We start from the raw sequence: 25,754 nt of genomic DNA on the forward strand, positions 1-25,754 counted from the left end.
GGGGAGACTCAGAGCTAGATGACAACATGACATTCCAGAGTTACATGATGATGACTGGGACAATATCTGGGACTTCCTCTTTCGCCCATTGGTTTCCTTAAGAGACCGACTAATTCAATTTAAACTAGTCCACCGGGCCTACTTAACCCACTACAGGTTACATAAAATGAACCCCAGTCTCTTCCCAGGGTGCTGGAGGTGTGGAGGTGTCCCGGGGGACTTTTCCCATGTTTTCTGGGCATGCCCGGTCGTCTCTGGGTTCTGGAGTGAAATACTTGCCTTCATTCACATGGTCAGTGGTATATCTCTGCAGCAATCCAAGTCCATCTGTATACTTGACCTTGTTGAACAATCAGTCCCCACAGTTGCACCTTGATAAGCTTGCTCCTATTCTATGCTAGGAAAGCAATAGCACTCCACTGGAAGAGATCCTTTCCCCTGTCTGTCGCTTTTTGGAAACAGCTGATCAACAAAAACTTGCCTCTCTATAAAGATACATATACACACAGAGGTTGCCCCAAAAAATGTGATAATGTGTGGTCCAAATGGTTGGTGGAGCCCTCTATGGCCTCTGAGGTACCCCATTTGAATTTGAATAACATGTCCACTTACTAATCAAACAGCCGTGTTTAACGTTCTATGTTCCATATACAGGATATCCAGGTTCTGTGCGTTCCACGGCTGTACTACGCACGGAACCTGGATGTCCTGTATACGGAACATAGAACGTTGAACACAGTAGTTTGATTAGTAAGTGGATATGTTAATAAATGTAATTTTACTGGCACACTATGGACTATTGGTATTTTCTTTCCATGCTAATGAAACAAACCTGATGAGCACGGGTCCTGAAGGAGAAACCCGGACACCACCATATTGTTTCAAGGCCTAGAGGGGATTGCTTTTGGTGAGTGTGGGACCATCGGGGGACCACTACTTGAGCACTGGCAGGCACTGAATACGTCTTGAAGAGCACTTGTCACTTTATATATTCAACATAGGAGAACTATTAATATTACTGGCTGATAATCTACAAGTGATATTTGGGACCAGTTGATCACTGTAAACACGGATATAAGTTTTGAAACACTGTGAAGAGCACTTGTCACTGTTTTATTATTTATTATTTATTTATTTATATATATGCTTTGATGGAATTTAACCACTTGCCGACCGCCGCACGACTATTTACTGTGGCGGTCAGCCCCTCACAGGCAAAGTTACGTAGTACTAGGGGGCTAGCACACGCCACCGGAGGCGCACTACCGCCCCCGCTCGTTCCCTAAGCAGTCCGATGTCCGCCGGTCACTCGCGATCTCCCCGTGGAGAGGGAGAAAGGCAGGCGGCTAATGTAAACAAAGACAGAATAGAGATCATACGGTCCTGCTATGTAGGATCGTATGTCTCTGTTACACCACTAGCCACACCCCTTTACAGTTAGAAGCACGCCCTTAGGGACACACTTAACCCCTTGATCACTAATAAAGTTAGTCCCTGCCAGTGTCATTTTTACAGTAACAGTGCATATGTATAGCACTGATTACTGTAGTAATGTCACTGGTAACCCCAAAAGTGTCAAAAATGTCAGTTAAGGGTCCGATCTGTCCGCCGCAATGTCGCAGTCCCGCAAAAAAAACGCAGATCGCCGCCATTACTTTTTTAAAAAATCCACCAAAAATGACAGAAATCTTTCCCTTAGTTAGTAAACACAATAACTTTTGCGCAAACCAATCAAAATACGCTTACTGTGATTTTTTTTACCAAACATATGTTGCAGAAAACAAATTGGCCAAAAATATAAAAAAAATTTGATTTTTACATTTTTTTGGGGGGAATTTCATATAAAAAAAATGTGAAAAATATTGTTATTTTTTCAAAATTTACGCTCTTTTTTTGTTTATAGCGCAAAAAGTAAAAATTGCACAGGTGATCAAATACCACCAAAAGAAAGCTCTGTTTGTGGGAAAAAAAGGACGTCAATTTAATTTGGGTACAGCGTCGTACGACTGCGCAATTGTCCGTTAAAGTCACGCAGTGCCAAATCGCAAAATAGGGCCTGGTCAGGAAGGGGGTAAAATCTTCCGGTGCTTAAGTGGTTAAGAGCACTTGTCACATATATTTGATGGAAATGTATTAATTTTATTTTTATGCATATATTTTTATTTCATATTAACTATCTTTTCACTTATTTATCTATTAATATTGCATATTGGAACTGTTTATTCAGAGAACTCCTAATAGAGGTGTGATTTTAAACACTGATATTTTATAAAAAAAAAAATATAAGCAAACAGTCACTTTATATAGATAAAACACAAATATAATTCTACACACATAGCACTTTGGAGCACACAGACTTTTTATTAGGAAGGGTTATAGGCTCCATCAAAGATTTTTTAGTTTTTTTTAACCACTTAAGCCCCGGAAGATTTTACCCCCTTCCTGACCAGGGCCTATTTTGCGATTCGGCACTGCGTGACTTTAACGGACAATTGCGCGGTCGTACGACGCTGTACCTAAACTAATTTGACGTCCTTTATTTCCCACAAACAGAGCTTTCTTTTGGTGGTATTTGATCACCTGTGCTATTTTTTGATCATGCGCTATAAACAAAAAAAGAGCGTCAATTTTGCAAAAATAACAATATTTTTCACATACAGTGACATTACTACAGTAATCAGTGCTATACATATGCACTGTTACTGTAAAAATGACACTGGCAGTGAAGGAGTTAACTGTATTGGAGAGGGAGGGGTTAAGTGTGTCCTAGGGGTGTGTTTCTAACTGTGATTGGCTGTGGCTACTAGTGTAAGAACAGAGATCAATATGTATAACATAGTAGAACCGTCTGATCTCCATCCTTACACAGGGGAGACTGACAGACGGCTGTGTTTACATTAGCCGCCTGCCTTTCTCTCGCTCTAACGGATGATCGTGAGTGCCCGACGGACATCGGGTCCGCCGGGCACACGCGCGGGGGGGGGGGGGGTCCGTGACCGCGTGGTAGCGGGAGCGCGCCTCCGGCGGCGCGCGCTCGCTCCCTAGAGCCTCACAGGCTAGCGATGTAGCCCTACGTCGCTTTGCCTGTGAGGGGCTGACTGACGATGTAAATAGTTGTGCGGCGGTTGACAAGCGGTTAACAGAAAAGTTTTATTGATATATTAAACATTAACAAACAAAACATAACCAATGAGTCAAGTCAAGTCAAAGTCAAATCTACTTTATTGTCAATTCTTCCACATGTACAATACATACATACAGAGAATCAAAATTACGTTACTCTTAGACCCCCGGTGCATACAAGTAACACTAACAATATAGCCTAAAAATCTAAAAACGCAAAAAAATAAATAAAAATAAGGTTAAAATAAAAACAGCGCAAGGCACATAACAGATAAAGTGCAGACCAATGACTTCAGTTCCATGGTGAATGAGGTAGTGAGCAGACCAATGCTGCCAAAGTGACTGGTGCAAGTCATTGAATGCTCGTGGAAGGAGGGGATGGCAGGACCTAGGGATATGGGATCTAGGGAAGGGGAGGTGCATAGTTCAGTGGTGCCTATGGCAGAAAAGGGACAAAGGGGCAAGTTTTGCAGCGAGTTCAGCTTCCTGACAGCCTGATGGATAAAGCTGTCCTTCAGTCTGCTGGTCCTGGCCTGGAGACTCCGCAGTCTCCTCCCTGATGGCAGCAGACTGAAGAAGCTGTGTAACGGGTGGGTAGGATCACCTGCAATGCATAAAGCTTTGCGAGTGAGACGGGTCCCATAAATATCCTGAAGGGAGGGGAGAGAGACACCAATGATCTTCTCAGCTGCTCTCACTATGCGTTGCAGAGTCTTCCGACAAGACACGTTGCAGGTGCCATACCACACAGTGATGCAGCTGGTCAGAATGCTCTCGATGGTGCCTCTGTAGAAGGTGTACATGATGGGGGATGGGGCTCTGACTCTCCTCAGTTTGCGGAGAAAGTAGAGACACTGCTGTGATTTCTTGGCCAGTGCTGCAGTGTTATCCATCCAGGAGAGGTCCTCTGTGATGTGCACACCCAGAAACTTGGTGCTACTCACTCTCTCCACAGTCGCACCATTGATGGTTAGAGAAACATGCTGAGTGTGCGATCTCCTGAAATCAACAACAATCTCCTTCGTTTTCTCCACGTTCAGAGAGAGATTGTTATCACTGCACCACCCGGCCAAGCGGCTCACCTCACTCCTGTAGTTTGTCTCATCTCTGTTACTAATGAGACCCACCACAGTCGTGTCATCTGCAAACTTAATGAAGAGGTTGGAGTTATGTAACGGTGTGCAATCGTGGGTCAGCAGAGTAAAAAGGAGGGAGCACTTTGAGGGGCCCCAGTATTCAGTATGATGGTGCTGGATGTGTCGCTGCCGACCCGTACTGCCTAAGGTCTTCCAATCAGAAAGTCCAACAGCCAGTTACACAGCAAAGTGTTGAGCCCCAACTCAATCAATTTATGAATGAGCTGTTGAGGGATGATTGTGTTAAATGCTGAACTGAAGTCTATAAACAGCATTCGAATATATGAGTCTTTTTTCTCTAAATGTGTAAGTGCTGAGTGAAGGGTAGTTGAAATAGCATCATCGGTCGACCAGTTGGACCGATATGCAAACTGGAATGGGTCCAGGGAGGAGGGGAGGGCATGACTAACCGTTCAAAGCACTTCATGATGATGGAAGTAAGTGCAACAGGACGGTAGTCATTGAAACAGGATGGAGATGGCTTCTTCGGGACTGGAATGATGTTAGTAGCTTTGAAGCATGTGGGAACAACAGCCTGACTAAGTGAGATGTTAAAAATATCTGTGAAAACATCAGTGAGTTCTGCTGCACAGTCCCTCAGTACACGCCCAGGGATGTTGTCAGGACCCGGAGCTTTGCGTGCATTGATCCTACTGAAGGATCTTCTCAAGCTGTCTGGGGTCAGCATCATCACCTGGTCACCGGGAGAAGATGGAATCTTCTGTGCAGTGGTGCTGTTTTGTGCCTCAAAGCGAGCGAAAAAGGTGTTCAGCTCTTTCAGCAGAGAGATGTTACTGTCACCGGTCCGTGGTGGGGGCTTGTAGTCCGTAATAGACTGTATCCCCCGCCACAGGCTCTGAGTGTCTCTGCTGTTGCTGAAACAATGGTCTATCCTCCTGGAGTACTGTCTCTTAGCCTTTCTAATGCCACGAGATAGGTTGGCCCTAGCTGTTCTCAGGCCCTCCTCATCTCCAGCTCTGAAGGCAGCGTTCCGCATCTCCAGGAGTCTGTAGACCTCCCCTGTCATCCACAGCTTCTGGTTGGCCCGGACAGTGATGGTTTTTGTGACTGTTACATCCTCAATACACTTGTTGATGTAGGCAGTGACAGTCTCCGAGTACTCCTGGAGGTCAATGATGTTATTGCAAGTGGTAGCCTGCTTAAACATATTCCAGTCAGTTGTATCAAAACAGTCTTGAAGAGCATCTAACGACCCTTCCGGCCACACCTGAATCTGTTTCTGAACTGGTTTAACAACTTTAACGAGCGGTCAGTATGCAGGCATTAGCATAACAGTGATGTGGTCTGAAGCACCAAGGTGGGGGAGGGGGAGGGCTTTGTAAGCTCCTCTCTGTGTAGTATAAACAAAGTCTAAAATTTTATTTCCTCTTGTTGGAAAATTAATGTGTTGATGTATTTTTGGAAACACACTCTTTAAGTCAGCATGATTGAAATCCCCAGCTATGATGAGAAAAGCATCAGGGTGTGCTGTCTGCTGCTGATGTACTGGTACAGTTCATTTAGTGCATCGTTCCTATTGCTGTTGTTGTTATTTGGAGGAATGTAAACTGAAACAAGCAGTATGGCAGTACATTCCCTCGGCAGATAGAATGGCCGGCACTTAATAATCATAAACTCCACCAGAGGTGAGCAGTATTTGCAAATCGCAACAGCATCGCGGCACCACGCGTCATTGATGTAAACACACAGTCCGCCGCCACAGGTTTTTCCTCCCGCGACGAGAGCTCTGTCTGCTCGATAGCACGTCAGCTGATCGAGCTGAATGGCGCAGTCCGGAACGCTGCTGCTAAGCCATGTTTCCGTGAACACAAAAACACAACAGTCTCTTACAGTCCTTTGAGTTGAACGTAGTAATCGAATGAAGTCCAGTTTATTGTCCAAGAGGTACAGTATTGGAGAAATAGAAACAACACAAGAAGGAATCATGTGCACAAAAATTGCTTCAGCATACAAGTAACAACAGTCAGGGCAGCAGGCAATACAGAAAACCGCAATAGCATCAAACAAATATGTATCAGGTCCCCCGGAGACATGGGGTCCCCCGGGGAGGAGCGGGCACGGAGTTCCGGAGGGCCAGGGCAGGGGAAGCCAAAACACTCACCTCCCCCCAGTCCCCCAGGGAAGTCAACAATTAGCATGAAAAAGGAGAAAGAAAGGAGAAAAGAAGACACATCCACCACCAAGGCATTCCACGGATATCTAAAGTTGCAGAGACCTAGCCTCAATCCATGCATCCCATATTTTCCCAAATTTGTGGGGGCATTGACGACCCATGTATGTTAATTTGTAGAGTGGCAGGGCCAAGTCCACCAACGCGCGCCACTGAGCAACCGTGGGGGGAGCAGGTTCCCTCCAGTTCTGCAATAGAGCCTTTCTGGCATAGAAGGATAAATAAAATAACGACAGTCTCGAATGTGTGGCCTGCGCCACCAGGTCACCCATGCCCAAAAGGAGTATTCTGGGATCCAGTGGCACAGACAGGGCCAACACCACGTTCATATCATGCACCACATCCCGCCAGTAATCCTGAATTCTCGGACACTCCCAAATCACATGGACATCAAAGAATTTTTAGATCATATCTTTGTTAGAATAGTATTTATATTTTGTACTTATTGTAGCACAGTTGTGGGGATACCAACCATCAGTTTAAAGCAGCGCTAAAACCCATTCATTTTTGATTTTACTACCTACTTCCTTCAAGGGAAGGAGACGGGTGGGCAGCAGCTTCATTTTTCATTTAATTTATTCTTGCATATTTTCATATCTATACCTTTTTACGCGTGATCAAAATCCAATTATTTATGTTTTTATTATTGCCTTATTTTGGCTCACAAAATGCCTTTTACCTGCACCGATCAAATGTGAATTGGATCGTATAGGTTGATATGTGGAAGGGTTGCCCGTACCACCAACTGACCTATGGGAGCTTAGTCCTCTTCTTCAGCATTTTGTCCCTCCTCAGGTTCTGTTATAAGCAACTTTATACTGCAAAATATGCTATATTCCCCTGCGAGCGTCACGTGCAGATCTATATGTTTGTAAGTTTTTTTATGTTTGTTGGTATTGTTTTAAACCAATAAAAAGATTAAAAAAAAAAAAAAAAACAGGGAATTGCGCTCGGAAATGTAAGAAGTTAAAAAAAAAAAACTGTCAGCACTAGATCTTGACACAAAATCCTACATAAACCTTTAAAAAAAGTAGTGCTCAAAAAACAAGCGTAAACAAATTATACAAACAATATTCAAATAAGATCAAAAGTACAGGAAAATATGTCCATCCAGAGAAAAAATGGAAAAGACAAGCAGATGTAAAAAAACAGCGTAAAAAAAGTATACCACCAAATTAAAGCACAATTTGCCCTGAAAAAAAACACTGTATAATCCACCTGGATGCACAAGTAGTTGTGATGATATGTACGGTTTTACTAACACACGTCGATGTCTCAAAATTGGGCTTAGGCAAGAAGGGGTTACGTCAAAGTTGCCCATTTCCTCCATTTCTTGAATACACACCCTTGCCCATTTCCTCCATTTCTTGAATACACACCCAAGTCCTGGATAAATCCAGCGCTGGGCAAAGGAGCTCTGTTCATGGTCACTTCTAGGGAAAGTTTGCCAAAAGAGCATTATAGTCTGAAGGCGGGGGGAGTTCCTCCTGCCAGTATACAATAGGGCTGCAAGGGAGAACCCAGCATCAACATTGAACATGCATAGTTAACGTCTAGAGTATTTGCGAACACAGTTGCTCAAGGTTTTGATACCTTTGGCCAGCCCTGAAACTGTCTCTCCAGGGGTGTAAAGCACCAGCGTTTTTTCATAGTCCAACATCTCAATAAAAGTTTGTAATCCACCACCAGTTTTTTACCTAGAAAAAAAGATAAGTAATGAAGCAAACAAGTTAGACATCTAAGATGTACAGTAGCCATTTACTTGAGAAAAATTCAAGACATTTGTAGTCATGCTTTCTAATTTCAATACACACAATCAGACTAACTTTCCTTTCTGATCAAGGCCTTTTTCCTCTGACTATTTCCTTGATGTCTTGGTATCTCTTTTTCCCATTACCTTCACTACTGGGTGCTATTCCCACTGAATTTACAGCTCATGTCATCATTTATCATTGCTTTTTATTCCAAGCTTGGTCATGCCTCATGCACACTGGATGTTATAAAAATGGCAGTAGTTTTAGCTGAATAATGCTGAGTTAAAAACTCAAGTTTTGCAGTGTTTTTGCATTAGCATTTTTTAGCGTTTGTGTTTTTTCTGTGTTTTTTTTAACAAAACTATACCTCCACAAAAGCTCATGGCTCAAAAATGCTTGATAAACACTGAATATCTGCATTTTTTTTAGCATCTTTTAGAGTTAGAGTGTTTTTAGAGCTGAAAAACTCCTTCTGAAACTCACTAGTTCTGTTTTTTTTTTTCCAGTCATAAAACGCCCCTGCCAAAAAACACTGATCGCAGCCTATGTGTGCATGGACATGTAGGATTGTTATCTGGGCAGTTTACTGGCTGCATAAAAACGCCTGAAGCCACAAACAGCAGCTATAAAAATGTCCAGTGTGCTTGAGGCCTAAGTCTCATAAAGACTTCAACCAATATAAACCTGCCCTTTGAAAATACAATTCTTGCCTCCACACTGCCACACAGACCTATTTTACAAGTCTTATTAGCACCTTCTCATTCAGTCTCCATTAACTCTTCTCTACTTTGTCTTGCATTGCCTCCACCTACTAACTCACTCACTGCCCAGGAGATCGCCAATCACTTCAAAAATAAGATTGATTCAATTTGTCATGAACTCTCCACTCAACAGATATCCCCCCCACTTAACACCTCATGTCCACAGGTACAATTAACACTCTCCTTTTTCAACCCTGCTACTATAGAATGAGATAACTAAACTTATTTGTAACACACAAAAGATAACACAAAGTCGGCAATTAGAGGCCCTCTGGAAAGACTGGGTAAATACCTTTATTCTCTCACCAAAGACTTGGTGTTTTGCCTGCCATCTTATGTAAGAGATACTGTTGATGTCCTGAACAAAATTTCCAATATGTCCTTTCCGGGAGATATGCTCTAGGTTGGAATTAACGTAGAGTCACTGTACATGTCCATCCCCCATTAGTGGGGTATAGCTGCAGTTTACCATTTCTTGGAAACTAAATACCCATTGATAGGGGCCCAAAATGAGTTTCTGATTGAGCTCTTAGAGTTGGCATTAAAGAATAATTTCTTTCAGTTTATTAATACATATTACCAACAAATTAGGGGCACAGCGATGGTAGACCCTTGGGCACCATCCTATGCTTGTTTACACTTAGGGTGGTGGGAAGAAGAAATGTTGTACTCTTCACCAATGTACCTTGAGCATGCCAGAACGTGCCTAAGGTACACTGATGATGTACTCATGGTATGGGAGGGTACAGTTGATGAGCTTAAACTGTTCATGGAAGAATTGAATGTTAATATGCGCAATATTTATCTGACGTATGTAGTTGACCCACGAGGAATATCTTTCCTGGATCTATATATTAGGCTGACAGAAGGCCAACTTACTACTACCAGATTTAGGAAAAAAACTGCAGCCAATACCCTGCTACACGCTGATAGATTAGTCACCATCCAAAACCCCTTATTAGGGGTATTCCTGTGGGTCAGTTTCTAAGGCTTAAAAGGAACTGCTCTAGTGAGGCTGACTATCGATGAGAGGCAGGGGATCTTTACAAGAGGTTCCGGGAGAGAGGCTACTCCCACAGAACCCTCAGAAGGGCTAGGCGACTGGCAGTAAAAAGGTCTAGGCAGGACCTATTAATCCCAAAACTAGTAGATTCCGCTCAAAACGATACTCTGTTAAGGATTATCACAAAATACGGAGCACAGTGGAAAGCTATAGGTAGGATATTACAAGATCACTGGCATATTCTAACCAGATCAGAAAAGATAAAGGCAGTGGTAGGCCCTAGACCAATGATGGTGGCTAGAAGGGCCAAGAATTTAAATGACAACTTGGTAAAATCTGAATTTTAGAGGAAAACCAACAGGAACTGGCTTATGAATCTTCTCAAGTTAAAGGGAATGTTTGCCTGTGTCCATTGTGATATGTGTATGTATGTGGATAGATCTAATTCCTTCTCTGACTCTGATGGTCAAAAAAGCTACAAAATTAAAAATGTATGAACTGCGCTACTTTAGGGGCACTTTATATGTTCCCTTGTAAGAAACTGTATATCGGTAAAACCAAACGTCAGTTTGTGTGTACGCTTTGGTGAATGTCTAAAAAGCTTTAAGCTGAAGGAAGAGATACCCATAGGCCTACACTTTGCTGGGGTGCATGGGGGAATCTCCTTGGGTTTAAGGATGAAAGGTTTCTTTGCCCTGCAACTTTCTAATCGCAAGGGGGGATTTTGATAAGGTCTTACTCCAGAAAGAAAAATCCTGGATTTTCAAATTAGATACCTTGGCCCCTAAAGGAAAAATAATGAATTAAGTCTAAAAGTGTTCTTGGAGCCTTAATCTTGATTGATCTAGTTGATTAATCCCTCATATCTTGGTGGTTTGATAGTTGGGATGTGGATTGTGTGTAAGGGTTAATTGATCCTGAATATTACTTCCCCTTGGTTGTTTGATGCATGTTTGATATATGTTGTACTTGGACATAGTGGGATTTAAATACGGCAATTATGCTGTAAATACACAATGAATCACTCTTATTTGTTTTGAAGGTTTTTAATCTGTCCACTAAATGGCATTTAGTGATTCAATGAGCCTTGCCTTGTTGATTGCGGGTTCACCGCTATAAATAGATGAGGAACAGAAGCATCACTATGTCCTGAAGCATATGTGACATATGTGAAACGTGTTGACGTCAGAGGCGCGTCGGACCCTGAGTTCCCCAACCGAGGTTCCAGTTAGTTCCACACAGGCGACTCCATCATACTGGATTGATGTTCCAGCTACAATTTATCAATCAATGCATCTGTATCTGGCACTCACAACCCTACAGTGATCTGCACTTACCCTGAAGAATGGGTGGAAAGAGTTTTTTTTACCAGGCACAGGAGAGTGGTGAGAAGCTACTATATCTATGAATCTTCATATTCATGACCTGCTTTCACTCTTGAACTAAGTATCACTGAACTTGTTGTTAGTGCCTTTACATACAGTATTAGTGGGACTCTTGCCTTAAGGTGCATTATCACACTGTGTGCCCGCTGTGGGTATGATCTAGATGACCATTATCTGGATGGCTTGACTCAGACAGTAGCCACATCTACTCTACATGCCCAATTTAGTATCCAGTGGTCAAATATGATCTATTGTGATTTCACAAGTGACCATCTTACCATACCGGAACCAATCTTGGAGCCAATTTTCCATTCATTTTTTTACCAGTGCTTCACCAACTACGTTGATTGAATTTTTTGGACTATTACATTGGAGGAATTGATAACACAAGTGTGTGGACCTCCCCCAATGTGTGATGAAGTGACTTTTTTTTACCATTTATTCATCAACATTTTAGATTTGGGGTAGTGCACCGGTGATGCGCATCTTGGATTGAATGGGGCCCCTATGAATGTCTTCTTTGAATCCATGTTGTCTGTGTGGTTTTAAACAGGTATCTGGGAATTATCTTGTTTCTGTGTATTTATTTTTTCAATAAAGATTAATGATTCACAACTTTTGCCATGGTTGGTCCTCCTGTACAACTACTTTTCCTCAATAGCCCCCCCTTTTGGTTATCCTTTGAGTATTCCTTTTGTTCATATTGACCATTCCAGTTGGCGAGGTACCCCATCCTATACAGGTCGAAATGGTGATGTTGCAGGATCTACACTATCATATTATATAGATGCCTTAGGCCACTGTGTGAGTTCACGCCCCCCCTTTTTCCTTATTTCTAGCGCCCACCTAACCACTAGGGATGATCGAATGGTTCGGGTCCACCATCGGTTCGGCCCGAACATTGGGTGTTCGAGGTTCGGCCGAATTTAGAACTTTTTGCCCAAAAAGTTCGAAATTCGGCAACCAGAACCGACCAAAATGCAATGCTTCAGGAAATGGGCTTTAAAAGCATGTGATTGGACCAGAACCATTAGCAAAAGCCAATTGAGGGGGCAGGAGAATGCTAGGAATGTGATTGGAGTGACTAGGGGGTCCCTAGACCAATCATTAGTGAATACGCCTCCCAGTATATAAGATAGCCCCCGCCATATTCCTAGCATTGTTATACTGGACATGGAAGAGAGTGGAAGCAGTTCTGTTAATTTTACTTTAAAAGTGTCATTTAGCATTTATTAGTGTGAGGAAAGGGATATCTAGTGTAGTTAGAGTGCTCCTTTACACTTAAGTTAGCTTCAAAAATTTAGTTTCTGTAGGGAAAGTGTTAAGTGTAAGGGGACCGTAGTGTAGTGTAGGGTTAACTGACAGTGACTGCTATGGAAGGGTGACAAAACCCTTCCATAGCAGGGTGACCGCTATAGAGAAATGATCATTTCTCTGAGTTTCTTCGGGACCAGAATATGGCTTCTCACCAGCAAGCATTTTTCATGCTGCAGGGGTTGCCACTGCCAGTGCTTTTTTGAGGACATGTTTGATGTCAGATATGTGTATAGGGGGTATATATACACATATATGTCTGTATATATACCCCTAGACATATATAGGTGTGATAGTAGCAGAAATATATGCTTGCACTAATGAAATCATTTATAGTAATATATTTCTGCTACTATCACACCTATATATGGCTAGGTGTCTATATACATATAATTATGTGTGTATATATACCACTATACACAAAAAAAAACGCTAGCGTCAAAAAGAAAAATGCCCAGGTGTGTTTTTGCTGGCATTTTTTGGGTGTTTTTGGAGACAGGCAAAACATCTGAACTTGTGCACAGTACCACTTTACACAAGTTCAGATGTTTTTCCTGACTGCAAAGAACCCAAAAAAATGCCTGCTATTAAACCGCCAAGGTGTGAAAACTCCTGTGCTGAAAGTGTTCTAATACAAACAATCTTTTTTTTTATGGTTCTGGACATGCTACAGATCTGAAACTTCACATGTACACTTTTTAGACCCCCCCCCCCCCCCAGATACTAAATCCAAAGTAAAAATCAAAAAATCTCTTTTTTTTTTGTTTTTAAATTTTTCAATAATTGGCTTTTTTATCAAAAATGACAATTTTTAAGAACTTTTTTTGTGTGATTTTGTGTCTGGGGGGGGGGGTCTAAAAGGTGTACCTGTGAAGTTTCAGCTCTGTAGCATGTCCAGAACCAGAAAAAAAAGATCATATAGGTGTAAAAGGAGGGTCCCACATCCCTGTTCTACTGGAAAATTTTCTTTTTTTTTTTTCATGGTTCTGGACATGCTACAGAGCTAAAACTTCACATGCACACTTTTTAGACCCCCTAAATCCAAAGTCAAAATCAAAAAATCTCTCTCTTTTTTTTTTTCCAATAATTGGCTTTTTTATCAAAAATGACAATTTTTAAGAACTTTTTTTTGTGTGATTAATAGTTAATGGGGCATGACCCAGAACCCTAGGGACTTTTTAGGGGCATTTATTGGGTTTTAGGGCTTAAAAATTGTATTTTTTTGATTACCGAAGTTCGGGTCCCATTGATTTCAATGGGGTTCTGAAATCCGTGCCGAACTTTCGGGAAGTTCGGATGTTCTGGCCGAACTTCAAAAGTTCGATCATCCCTACTAACCACCTGTCCCCTGTACCCAGTTCCCTCTCAAATACTTTGGCCACCCCAGGGCTGGTGCAAGGATTTTTGACACCTTAGGCGAAACTTAATTTTGCTGTCCCCTTGGCTCCAATCCGGACTCCACCCCCATTGCCCTGCCCATGTATACGGTGGAGGTGGCAGGGGTCAGGAGTGTGTAATGCACTGAATGCAGGGGTTAGAAGTATGTAATGCATAGAATGCATAGGTAAGGAGTGTGTAATGCACAAAATGCACAGATCAGGAGTGTGTAATGCACAGAATTCAGGGGTCAGGAGTGTGTAAGGCACAGAATTCAGGGGCCAGGAGTGTGTAATGCACAAAATGCAGGGGTCTGCATTTTTTTTTACTACATAAAGAAGCATTGTTGCTCAGAGCATCATCGCATCATTTCCGCATACTTCTGGTCCTTGGAAAACACTGCGTTCTGGAAGCACTCTATCTACCCAGGAAGCTGTAGTTACCAGCTTGTTTTTACTGCCTGTGTTTATCCACGTATTGTGAGTACCATTTTTTAATAAATACTCTGGATTTAAAATGGTACTTTACCATGTGAGCTCTGTATTTTCCTAAATATTCAGGGTATATGTACTTATATGCATCATCCGCCGGCATTGTGGTTCATCACTGGATATCTATATTAGTACCATCCTTTAAATTAGAAAAAGCCTATTACCCCTGTTGGGGTTCCCATATCTGGTGATGAGTGCGGTCTTGGGAGAGAGGGGAGCCCGAGTGTGTCCTTTTCCATGATCACCAGTCATCTTTGAGGGATATCAAGATTTCCCATAGGATTTCTATCCATTTATGTTTATGCATATGGACAATTTTTTGACTTAGTTCACTTAAATCACTTTTTCACGTGTTACTTTAATATTTTTTGCTGCTAAATATAAGGTTCAATATTGGAGATTTGTACCAGTCATTAATTAATTTTGGTATTGCACTGTGGCACCTTATATATCACCCTTTTCTATATATGCTCATTTGTCACATTTTTAACTCTCATTTGTCACATTTTTAACACTAAGTGTGTTTTGTTTTACCATATTCAATTCTGTTGCTGCTATTTATGGTTTTTTTTTTAGTTAAGCAATTTAGTGTGATGCTGCACTGTGGCACCTCATTTGCACATTTCTCACTTTAGCACATTGTCAGGTGTACTATTATATATTTTGTTTATTACTATGATTTGATGTATGTATACTTAAAGTTTGGTATTATATTGTAGTACTAGGCAGCGTCACATTCCTCCCCTTCATTTCAATTTTACATATAACCCCTAGAGGTATTATATATGAGGTAGGCTGCAGCCAGATGGGTGCATCCTTAGCGTGGATTCTTTAATACAAAAAAGTATAAAAACCATGCTTGTCATAAGCACATGTTTCTGATACAAACAAAGGACATCTAAAAGTAACGGCTCATATACTTGTACGCGTTTCGCCCTCTGCTGGGCTTCTTCAGCAAGGGGGGAGACGTCAGTAATCCACAGTATATATAGATGTTCCAATTACTTGCTAATTATCCTTAAAGAGTGGACAACTGTGTACCGAACTGGGAGAGTGGGATCATATTGGGTGACTCCTAATTCATGTGTTCATTCACCAAACCTAAGAGATTCTTCCTCCCTTCAGCATGTCTGTATGGGTACTTCCGTCCTACTCCCGTCCACCAGAAATGACATTTTAGCTAATCCAAACAAGCAGGATGGAACCGGAAGCATCATCATAGGAAATGACGTTCGGGACTTGGATCGTGACAGAAACAGCGCTTATTTCCACACTTTCAACTAGCCCCACTGCCCGAACAACTACCGCCCATCCTGCAATCGGGGATAAAAACCATAACCAAACTACTCTCTATATATATATAAAAATATTGAACACTAATGTATTGCTAAATTTTTCCTAACCTGCAAAAACCAAACTAAAAAAACAAACAAACAAAAAAAATGCTCTCCTAGTGGTCAGATTTCCGGGGTGTCCACACTCTCAGGAGTAAACATACATATCCTCATATTTATCCAAAAATACAAAAAAATGCTATGTTATCTGTATATCATAATCTAATCTCAACCAAATAAACAATCAAATCGCATAACATCTAAAACAATACAAGTTCATGAACCACCTCTTCTAAATAGAATAATTAGGACCACAATATACTTAGAGATTTACCATTGTTAACCACTTAAGCCCTGGAGGATTTTCCTGCTAAAAGACCAGGGGGTATTTTGCGATTCGGCACTGCGTGACTTTAACGGACAATTGCGCGGTCGTGCGACGCTGTACCTAAACGAATTTGACGTCCTTTTTTTCCCACAAACAGAGCTTTCTTTTGGTGGTATTTGATCACCTGTGCGATTTTTTGATCACGCGCTATAAACAAAAAAAGAGCGACAATTTTGCAAAAATAGCAATATTTTTCACATTTTTTTATATGAAATTCCCCAAAAAAAAAAATGTAAAAATAAAAATTTTTTAACATTTTTGGCCAATTTGTTTTATCCTACCTATGTTTGGTAAAAAAAATCGCAAAAAGCGTATTTTGATTGGTTTGCGCAAAAGTTATCGCGTTTACTAACAAAAGGAAAGATTTTTGTCATTTTTGTTGTTTTTTTTTTAACGCGTAATGGCGGCGATCTGCGATTTTTTTTGCGGTACTGCGACATTGCGGCGGACAGATCGGACCCTTGACTGACATTTTTGACACTTTTGGGGTTACCAGTGACATTTCTACAGTAATCAGTGCTATACATATGCACTGTTACTGTAAAAATACACTGGCAGTGAAGGGGTTAACTTTATTTGGGAGGGAGGGGCTGTGTGTGTCCCTAGGGGCGTGATTCTTACTGTGATTGGCTGTGGCTCTAGCTGTAAGGACACTGATCAACGGATCTACATACTAGATCCGAGTAATCAGTGTCTTTACAGCGATGAGAATGACAGGCAGCTTGTTTACACAAGCTGCCTGACATTCTCCCTCTTCCCCCGACGATCGCCGAGTGGCCGGCGGACATCGGGTCCGCTGGTCACACGCGCGGGGGGGTGCGTGACCGCGCGGGAGCGGGAGCGCGCCTCCGCGGGCGCGCGCTCGCTCCCCAGACCCTCCCAGGCTAGTGACGTTAATTAACGTCACTCTGCCTGGCAGGGGCTGACCGCCGCAGTAAATCTACTTGCGGCGGTCGGCAAGCAGTTAAATAATAACCCATACTACTAATATTTAATTAGTACTAATAAAACAATTTAGGTCAAAATCAGTATTAATACGTAAAGGGGCAAAAACTTTAGTCTCGTGGATTCAAAAGGATTCTCTTTGACATAGCTGTCTAATGAAATTTCCCCCTCTACAATGTTTCATGACCTTTTCAATCCCCCAAAATCTAACTCTGGAAGGGTCTTTTTACTGTACCATTCTAAAATGTTTGGGAGCACTATGGGGGGCGTGGCTTGCGCGCACTGCTGAATGGCTGCATGAGCCGATAGCTCTCTGGGACCGGCCAGGATTTCGTTGAAAATCGGGGATCTATCGCTCGCCAAAGCGCCACCGCTTACCTCATCCGATAGCCTGAAGCCCTGGGACAATGTCCAACAGAAAAAGGAAGGACAATCGGGGCCCCACGAAGCTCACGGCCTTCTTCTCTAGGCCGCCCTCACAGACAGGAAGGATCCAAGATGGTGCCGCCGCGCCAGCAGGCCGCAATGATCCGGCGGCGTACACAGATCTCCCTGATGCAGACCCCACATCATCGGCAGATGGACCCCCACCTCCTTCTCCTCCGGATTCCGCCACAGCGACACCGATCTCGGGGAGTCCTGCCAAAACGAGGATGCGGATGGATGATCATGGCAGCTCAGGATCCACAGTGAGTAACAGCCTTTACTCCATTCACTCCCTGTCATCCCTGCAGTCCTCCATATCAGCCTTTCCTACTACAGGGCAACCTGTCATGGACACAACCCTGAAGAGCATGCTTATTTCTTTTCAATCATCACTGATGACTAACCTATCTTCTATCATGGATAGATTTGCACTGGAAATGAAGAGTGTGGGGAGCAGGGTGCAATACATGGAACAGAGAATGGAGGACTGTACAGATACTATTAACGATCTTGTGGACGCATATACTGAACAGAAAGATGATAATATTTGGATCAAAAACAAGCTGGCAGATCTAGAAGATCGTTCTCGCCGCAATAATGTTAAAATACGTGGCGTTCCTGAAGATGTTCCTCCAGCAGAGTTGCAGCAATATGCTACCACCCTGTTCTCCTCTCTAGTGCCTGCATTGACCCCTATTGAGCTATAGACAGGATACATAGACTACCTAAACCCAAGTTTCTAGAAGCCTCAGTTCCCAGAGATGTTCTCTTAAGAATTCATTTTTACCCTGCAAAGGAGCAAATCCTGCAAGCATCCCGAGCGCTGGGCACTCTCCCAGCCCCCTACTCGCAAATACAGTTATTCGCTGATTTATCCCAGCACACGCTGCAACAACGCAGGCAGCTTAAAACACTTACCAAGGCCCTGGTGAACCACAAAGTTACATATAAATGGCGCCACCCAGCTACCCTGCTAGTCAGGTATAATGGGATACCGCACACTATCTCCACGATGGAAGGAGGGATGAAGCTGCTTCATTCCTGGGGTATCATCCCCGACCTACCGAGGGGTCCTCCGGATTTCCCACATCGTACCCCGCCTCCATCCCAGGGGCATCATAATGGCAGCTCCAGGCAAAGGTTCACACCGTGACTTTACCAAGTTCCCCATACTGAGCTACACATGGCCCGGCCGGCCCACTTTTGAATGATATCTGTGCCCTTGCACCTTTGTTTCCACTTGAGGTGGATTTACCCCCCGGTTATATCAGCAAGCCTGACCCAGGATAACACTTGCTGACTCTCACCTGTTACCAGTTTATCATTTTTGAACACAAGCTTACATTTGTTCCACTTGTTCTGTTGTTTTCTCTCCCTACGTGTTTTATTGCAGAGTAGAGACGTCTTCCACCCTCGTCTGAACATATCGGCAGTTCCTGCTAGTCGTTACATTTGAGATCTTATCTATCGTCACCAGATAACTCAGAGATACCGTGCCTCAGTGAAACCCGACGGTTATCTGCTTCTTCCCTGGACAGCAAAAGGTTCGCTTCCACATAGACTGCCGCCTCTACATAAGCATTGGACCTTCAGGTACTGTCAATTCTCTGGAGATCACCCTCTCCACACTGCGTGCTCACTGGAACCTTTCTCACGCTGACGTCATATTGCAACCTCATCACTTACCATGTCCATTAATATAGTTTCATTGAATGTGCGTGGTTTGAACCACCCTGCCAAAAGGTCATCTCTCTGGGCTACAGCCTCATCTCTAAAGGGGGACATACTCTGTATTCAAGAAACCAATTTCGCACAGGATGCTACACCGAAGTGCACCCATAAAAATTATCCATCCATGTACCTTGCATCTTGCAAGAGAAAGCGGAAGGGGGTTCTTATTGCAGTCAAAGACTCCATTGACTTTCAACACCATGCCGACATCCTTGACCCCAAGGGGAGATACATCATACTTCAGTGCACGATTTTGGGTAAACGTTTCACCATCGTGAACATGTATGCCCCGAATCAACACCAACTTTCGTTCATTAGATCAGTCGTGGCCAAGGCTAAGGCCCTTGACTTTGGGAATCTCCTTATATGTGGCGATTTTAATCTCACCCCTGACAGCAACATGGACTCAACGGCCAAACCTAAACGTCATAATGCTTCTCTGTCAAAATATCTTTGGTCTCAAGAAATGTATGATGTGTGGAGGTGCTGTCATGCGTCGGAGAGGGACTTTTCATTCCTGTCTCCGCGTCACGGCACATACTCACGTATAGATTTGTGTATAACAGACAAAAAAGTGTTGGAATATGTGTCCTCGGTGGAACTTCACACTGCTACCTGGTCTGACCATTCACCATTGACTACCACGCTGACCCAAGGTCAACATGCCCAATCTCCATTTGTTTGGAGGCTACATAATCATCTACTAAAAAACCCGACCTATTTGTCGGAAGTGCAGCAACACTTGCAGAACTACCTATCAGATAATTTTCTAGATGAATCAGACCCGCTGGTAGTGTGGAATGCCCACAAGGCAGTTTTGAGGGGGGTGCTTATGCAAATAGGTGCCAGGGAGAGGAGAAGGAGGTCGCAACGTCTAGACGATTTGACAAAACAACTCTCTTCCCTTGACTCCCAAAACCAGCAGAACCCCTCAGGGTACCTCACCAATAAAATTTTCTCACTTAGGCAGGAAATAAGAACCATGCTCTTAGAAAAGTATAGCGACTCCCTTAAGAAATGGAAAACGACTTCTTACTCCACTGGGCAAAAGGCTTCTAAAGCCATGGCCCTTCAGATTAAAGGACAGAGGATAAAAGCTAGAATTCCATTCGTTTACCATCCCCACTCTAAAGAAAAGCTACTCAAGCCCAATCTTATCGCTAACGCATTTAGTGCGTACTATGAAACACTCTACAATATCCAGGCTGATCCAAGTAGTCACCAACCTTGTCCGGCGGATATCGCCGCCTTTCTTGGTACTATAGATCTTCCCACCGTTCCCCCCGACAAATTTAAGGTCCTTAATCAACCATTCACTGAGCTGGAAATTGGTGCAGCGATTTCATCCCTTCCCAACCTGAAATCCCCTGGCCCGGACGGGTACACGGCGGAATATTATAAACAATTTTCTCACCTGCTCACGCCACTCTTGACTAAAATATTCAACTCTGCTGCTACCTCCTCCTCCTTCCCAAAGGAAATGCTTAGCGCCATGATAGTGACTTTACCTAAACCTGGGAAAGAACCCACTCAGCCACAAAACTTTAGGCCAATCTCACTCCTAAATATGGATGCAAAATTGTACGCTAAAATTATTGCTACAAGGTTACTTCATATCCTCCCAACACTTATTCACAAAGACCAATCAGGTTTTACTAAGGGTCGCCAAGCATCTGACGCAACCAGGAGGGTTATTAATGCCATTCACCACGCTCGGACCAACGGAACGCCTTCTCTGCTCCTATCTTTGGATGCAGAGAAGGCGTTCGACAGGGTCCACTGGGGCTTTTTATCGGCAGTCCTACGCAAATTTGGATTTCATGGCTTCCTGTATGGCGCCATAATGGCCCTATACTCGAATCCTTCGGCAATGGTGCGCACTCCGGATGCGATCTCCACCCCTTTTACAATTACTAACGGCACTAGGCAAGGGTGCCCGCTATCGCCCCTAATATTTAATATGGTTATGGAACCCTTAGCTGAACACATTCGATCAAACTCTCGTATTTCGGGGATTGATGTAGCTGGTGTTCAACATAAAATAAGTCTATTCGCAGATGATGTTATCCTCATGATCGCTAATCCCACTAGTTCCCTGCCTGAAATCCAAAAGATCCTGCAATGGTTCGGGGAAGTATCCTTGTACAAGGTCAATGAAACCAAGTCGCACATTCTTAATGTTGGTGTGGATGCTTCCACCAGTGCATTGTTGCAACATCAGTTCCCTTACTCGTGGGCAGAACACACTATCACATACCTCGGTATCAAACTAACAGCGAACCCGAAAACACTATTCCTACATAACTACATCCCAGCTCGTGACCGACTTCAGACTGACCTTAAACAATTGCAAGCTCATTGTTTCTCATGGCTAGGGAGGCTAGCAGCGTTAAAAATTATGTACCTTCCACAACTACTTTATATTTTCAGGACCGTGACGATCCCTGTCCCAAAAACATTTTTTCGCTCAGTGCAATCACTTATCTCCTCTTATATCTAGCAAGGTAAAAGACCCAGATGCGCTCATGTTAGACTCGTTAAACATAGATCTCAGGGGGGAGCTGGAATGGTGGATATTTACGACTACTATTTAGCCTCTGTCCTGACTCAGCTCCGTGAATGGTTTGATCCCTCATCTCACACTTTATGGCGGACTATGGAGGCCTCTTACTGTAACAGATCGGACCTCCCAGCATGGCTGCTGGCTACGTCCCTAGGGGCAAAAATTCCTTCCCACTTTCCTCCCCCTATGGTGGCTTCGGCTACCGCTTGGAAAATATTAGTATCCCAACCCGAAGTAGGCCTGGACACTGTAGACCTTCCAATACCTATATCGGCCCTCCATTCATTAATGCCGGATTCCTGTTTCAAATCTTGGCAATCCCGAGGCATAAACAGTATCAATGATCTCTATGACAACTGTATAGCTCTCCCTTTCCCTATCCTGCAAGCTAAATATCACCTCCCCGATACTGACTTACTTCCTACACCTTAGAACACGTCATTTCTTGTCTTCTATTTCACGATGGCCATTAAAAATCCAGACACAGGCATGGAACTTTCTTTCCTCTGTCTCACCCCCCAAGGTCAGGGGCATCACTACTTTCTACAATATTCTCCAACAAAAATCGGCTTTCTCCAAGTCACTCCCCTACGTTCAATGGGAGAGGGACCTGGGGATGGAATTTTACGGACAAACAATGGACTGATGCACTGAGATTAATTTATTCATCGACCTGTAACTCTAACCTGTGGGAGCTAACTCTGAAACTTTCGCTTCGTTGGTATCTCACACCAGACAGGCTTAGTAAATTTGACGTTAATAATGACGGTAAATGCTGGCGAGCATGTGGAGGAGTAGGTACTCTCTTTCACATCTTCTGGCAATGTCCCCATATACAACCCTTTTGGCAGGAAACCTTCTCATTGCTATCAGAAGTGACTAACACTCGTATCAACCCAGAACCGGGAATGGCCCTCCTCTCCTTGGGAGGCGAGCACATACACTATGATCTGCGACATACTGTGACCCACTGCTTACTTGCGGCAAGACTACTAATAGCTAGATCTTGGAAACAGGCAGAGACACCATCACTCAAAGGAGTGATTGACATGGTTTCTACCAATTTCTCATACGAGAGGTCTCTATCCCTGAAGAATCAATCCACTGCCCGTATGACTAAGCTCTGGCAACCTTGGATTTCTTGGATTAATAGTTCGTAAACCCGCCCCGAATCTACTGACGTGTTTCGAGTCTACCTGGCCGGGCCCTGGCGTGCCAGGCTTGGACATAGTATGGATCTCAATGGGGGTGTCCTTTCCTGGGTCGTAGGGGTTTCGGAGGTGTCTGATCTAACTGGGGGTATACTATCAATATGTTATGCTTTTGACGACTTATAGTGGCAGCTGGAGTGATGTTACTGTGTATATTATCTGGTCCCCATGGAAGAAGAACTATGACTACAGGTTTTCTGAATATGATTACGTTTCTACTCAATGTTATTCATTTAACTAATATGATGTTTCCATGTGTTAATTGTTACAGTATTCTTTGCAATCTTTGTTCAACTTTGGGAATTGTATTCCCCTGTTGTAAAAATTTCTATGCTGAAACTTTAATAAAAAGATTTATACAAAAAAAAAAATGTTTGGGAGCACTATGTTTTTTTTTTTTTTTTTACTGAATTACTATCCATCCCTAATCCTTCTTTATCTTTAAACAGAATTTTTCTATCCATAGTTTTCACCTTCTCTATGTTTGTCTAATAGCCATTTGGTTGTAACCCTTCTACAAAAATCTTTTCTCAAAAATATTAGACTGTATGGAGAAATCTTTAACCTCTGTACAATTCCACTGGAAACAAATAAATTGTCCCTTCGGAATGTTCAGAAGCCAAGACTTATGATAACTGCCCAGTGAAATGAAACTATTCCGGTCCGTGGGTTTAAAGAAATTCCTTGTGCATAAAAAATGACCTCTCTTAAATATTTCTAAGTCTAAAAATGTCACTTTTTAGTTATCTACATGCCAAGTCAGAACTATATTCTTATTGTTCCTGTCCAACTTTGACATAAACTGTCTAAGAGCACCGTGTTCTCCTTGCCAGATCATAAACACGTCATCTATGTAGCATCTTTACCAAATTAACTCTCTGGGTTTTTCTTTAACCACTTTAGCCCCGAAGGATTTGGCTGCTCAATGACCAGGCCCTATTTTGTGATTCGGCACTGCGTGAATTTAACGGCAATTGCGCGGTCGTACGACGCTGTACCCAAATTAAATTGATGTCCTTTTTGTCCCACAAACAGAGCTTTCTTTTGGTGGGATTTGATCACCTGTGCGATTTTTTTTTTTTTTGCTCTATAAACAAAAAAGAGCGACAATTTTGAAACAATAACAATATTTTTCACATTTTTTATATGAAATTCTCAAAAAAATGTAAAAATCAAATTTTTTTAACATTTTAGGCCAATTTGTTTTCTGCTACATATTTTTGGTAAAAAAAAATTGCAATAAGCGTATTTTCATTGGTTTGTGCAAAAGTTATTGCGTTTACTAACTACAGGAAAGATTTATGTCATTTTTATTGTTTTATTTTTTATTTTTTCAGGACCGCGACATTGTGGTAGACCGATCGGACCCCTAACTGACATTTATGACACTTTTGGGGTACCAGTGACATTACTACAGTTATCAGTGCTATAAATATGCACTGTTACTGTAAAAATGACACTGGCAGGGAAGGGGTTAACTTTACTGGTGATTAAGGGGTTACTTAATTATGAAGAGAGTCTACAATCGCTTAATTTATTCTCCCTGGAGAAGAGACTCCTGAGAGGGGACATTATAGCAATTTACAAATACCTCAATGGTAATCTCAGCATAGAAAAAAAGCTATTCAGTCGCAAGGATTGCATGAGGACACGAGGACATACAATGCGATTAGAGGAGAAGTGTTTAAAAGCTCAGGCAACACGGGGTGTTAGGGCAACAAGATTGTGGAATTCTCTACCACAAGAGGTAGTTTCTACGGGAAGTATGGCTACTTTCAAAAGACTCTTGGACATACATCTCAAGGATCAGAACATTCAGGGGTATGAGAGATGATTATGGCCACACATACCTACACAGGTTGAACATAGTTACACAACGTATCTATGTACTCATGCCTTGTGATGATATACAGTATATAACGAACCTACATCTGCTGTAACTAAATAACACTGGCCATGGCCATATTTTTAATCCCTGTGTTATGTTTTATACAATAAATATTCGAAGCAGAGAGCACTATGGTTTTCTTTTATGATTTTTTGGCCCCCATATGATTGATTGAGAGAGGAGGTGAGTGAAGCTTGCAGACACCAAGAGGAGGAGTACCTTGGTGGCATCCTGTGGGACAATCTTTATGGTGAATATGACTCTGTAGTGGGGTCATTATTTGGAGGTGAGCAGGCAATTTAGCCAGAGGTGGTGGTCATCGAATTCACTGGATCACATTATTTTTGGATTTTCTAATTTGAACTCTCACTTGAATCATACATATTGGGACTTTGTTTATCATTGTTCACTTTATTGTTTTTTTCAAATTGCACTAAGACCTCCTGTTTTCTAGTTCCCTTGTCATCTCCTCCCATGCTCACCTCCAGGATTTTTCCTGAGCCTCTCCAATCCTTTGGAATTCCTCACCTCAATCTGTCTGTCTATCTCATACTCTAAACCATTTTTAGACAATTTCTGAAAACCTTTCTCTTTAGAGAAGCCTATCCCGCCTCCACCTAACAATTGTACTTTTATTTTCTTCATTAGCTCATCCTCCACAGTTATTACCTTTTGTATCACTTAACTCTCCCTTTTAAAATGTAAGCTCTAACAAGCAGGGCCCTCTGATTCC

Source organism: Pelophylax lessonae, assembly GCF_965119305.1.
Source record: "Pelophylax lessonae genome assembly, chromosome: 9".
NCBI classification, from domain to species: Eukaryota; Metazoa; Chordata; class Amphibia; order Anura; family Ranidae; genus Pelophylax; species Pelophylax lessonae.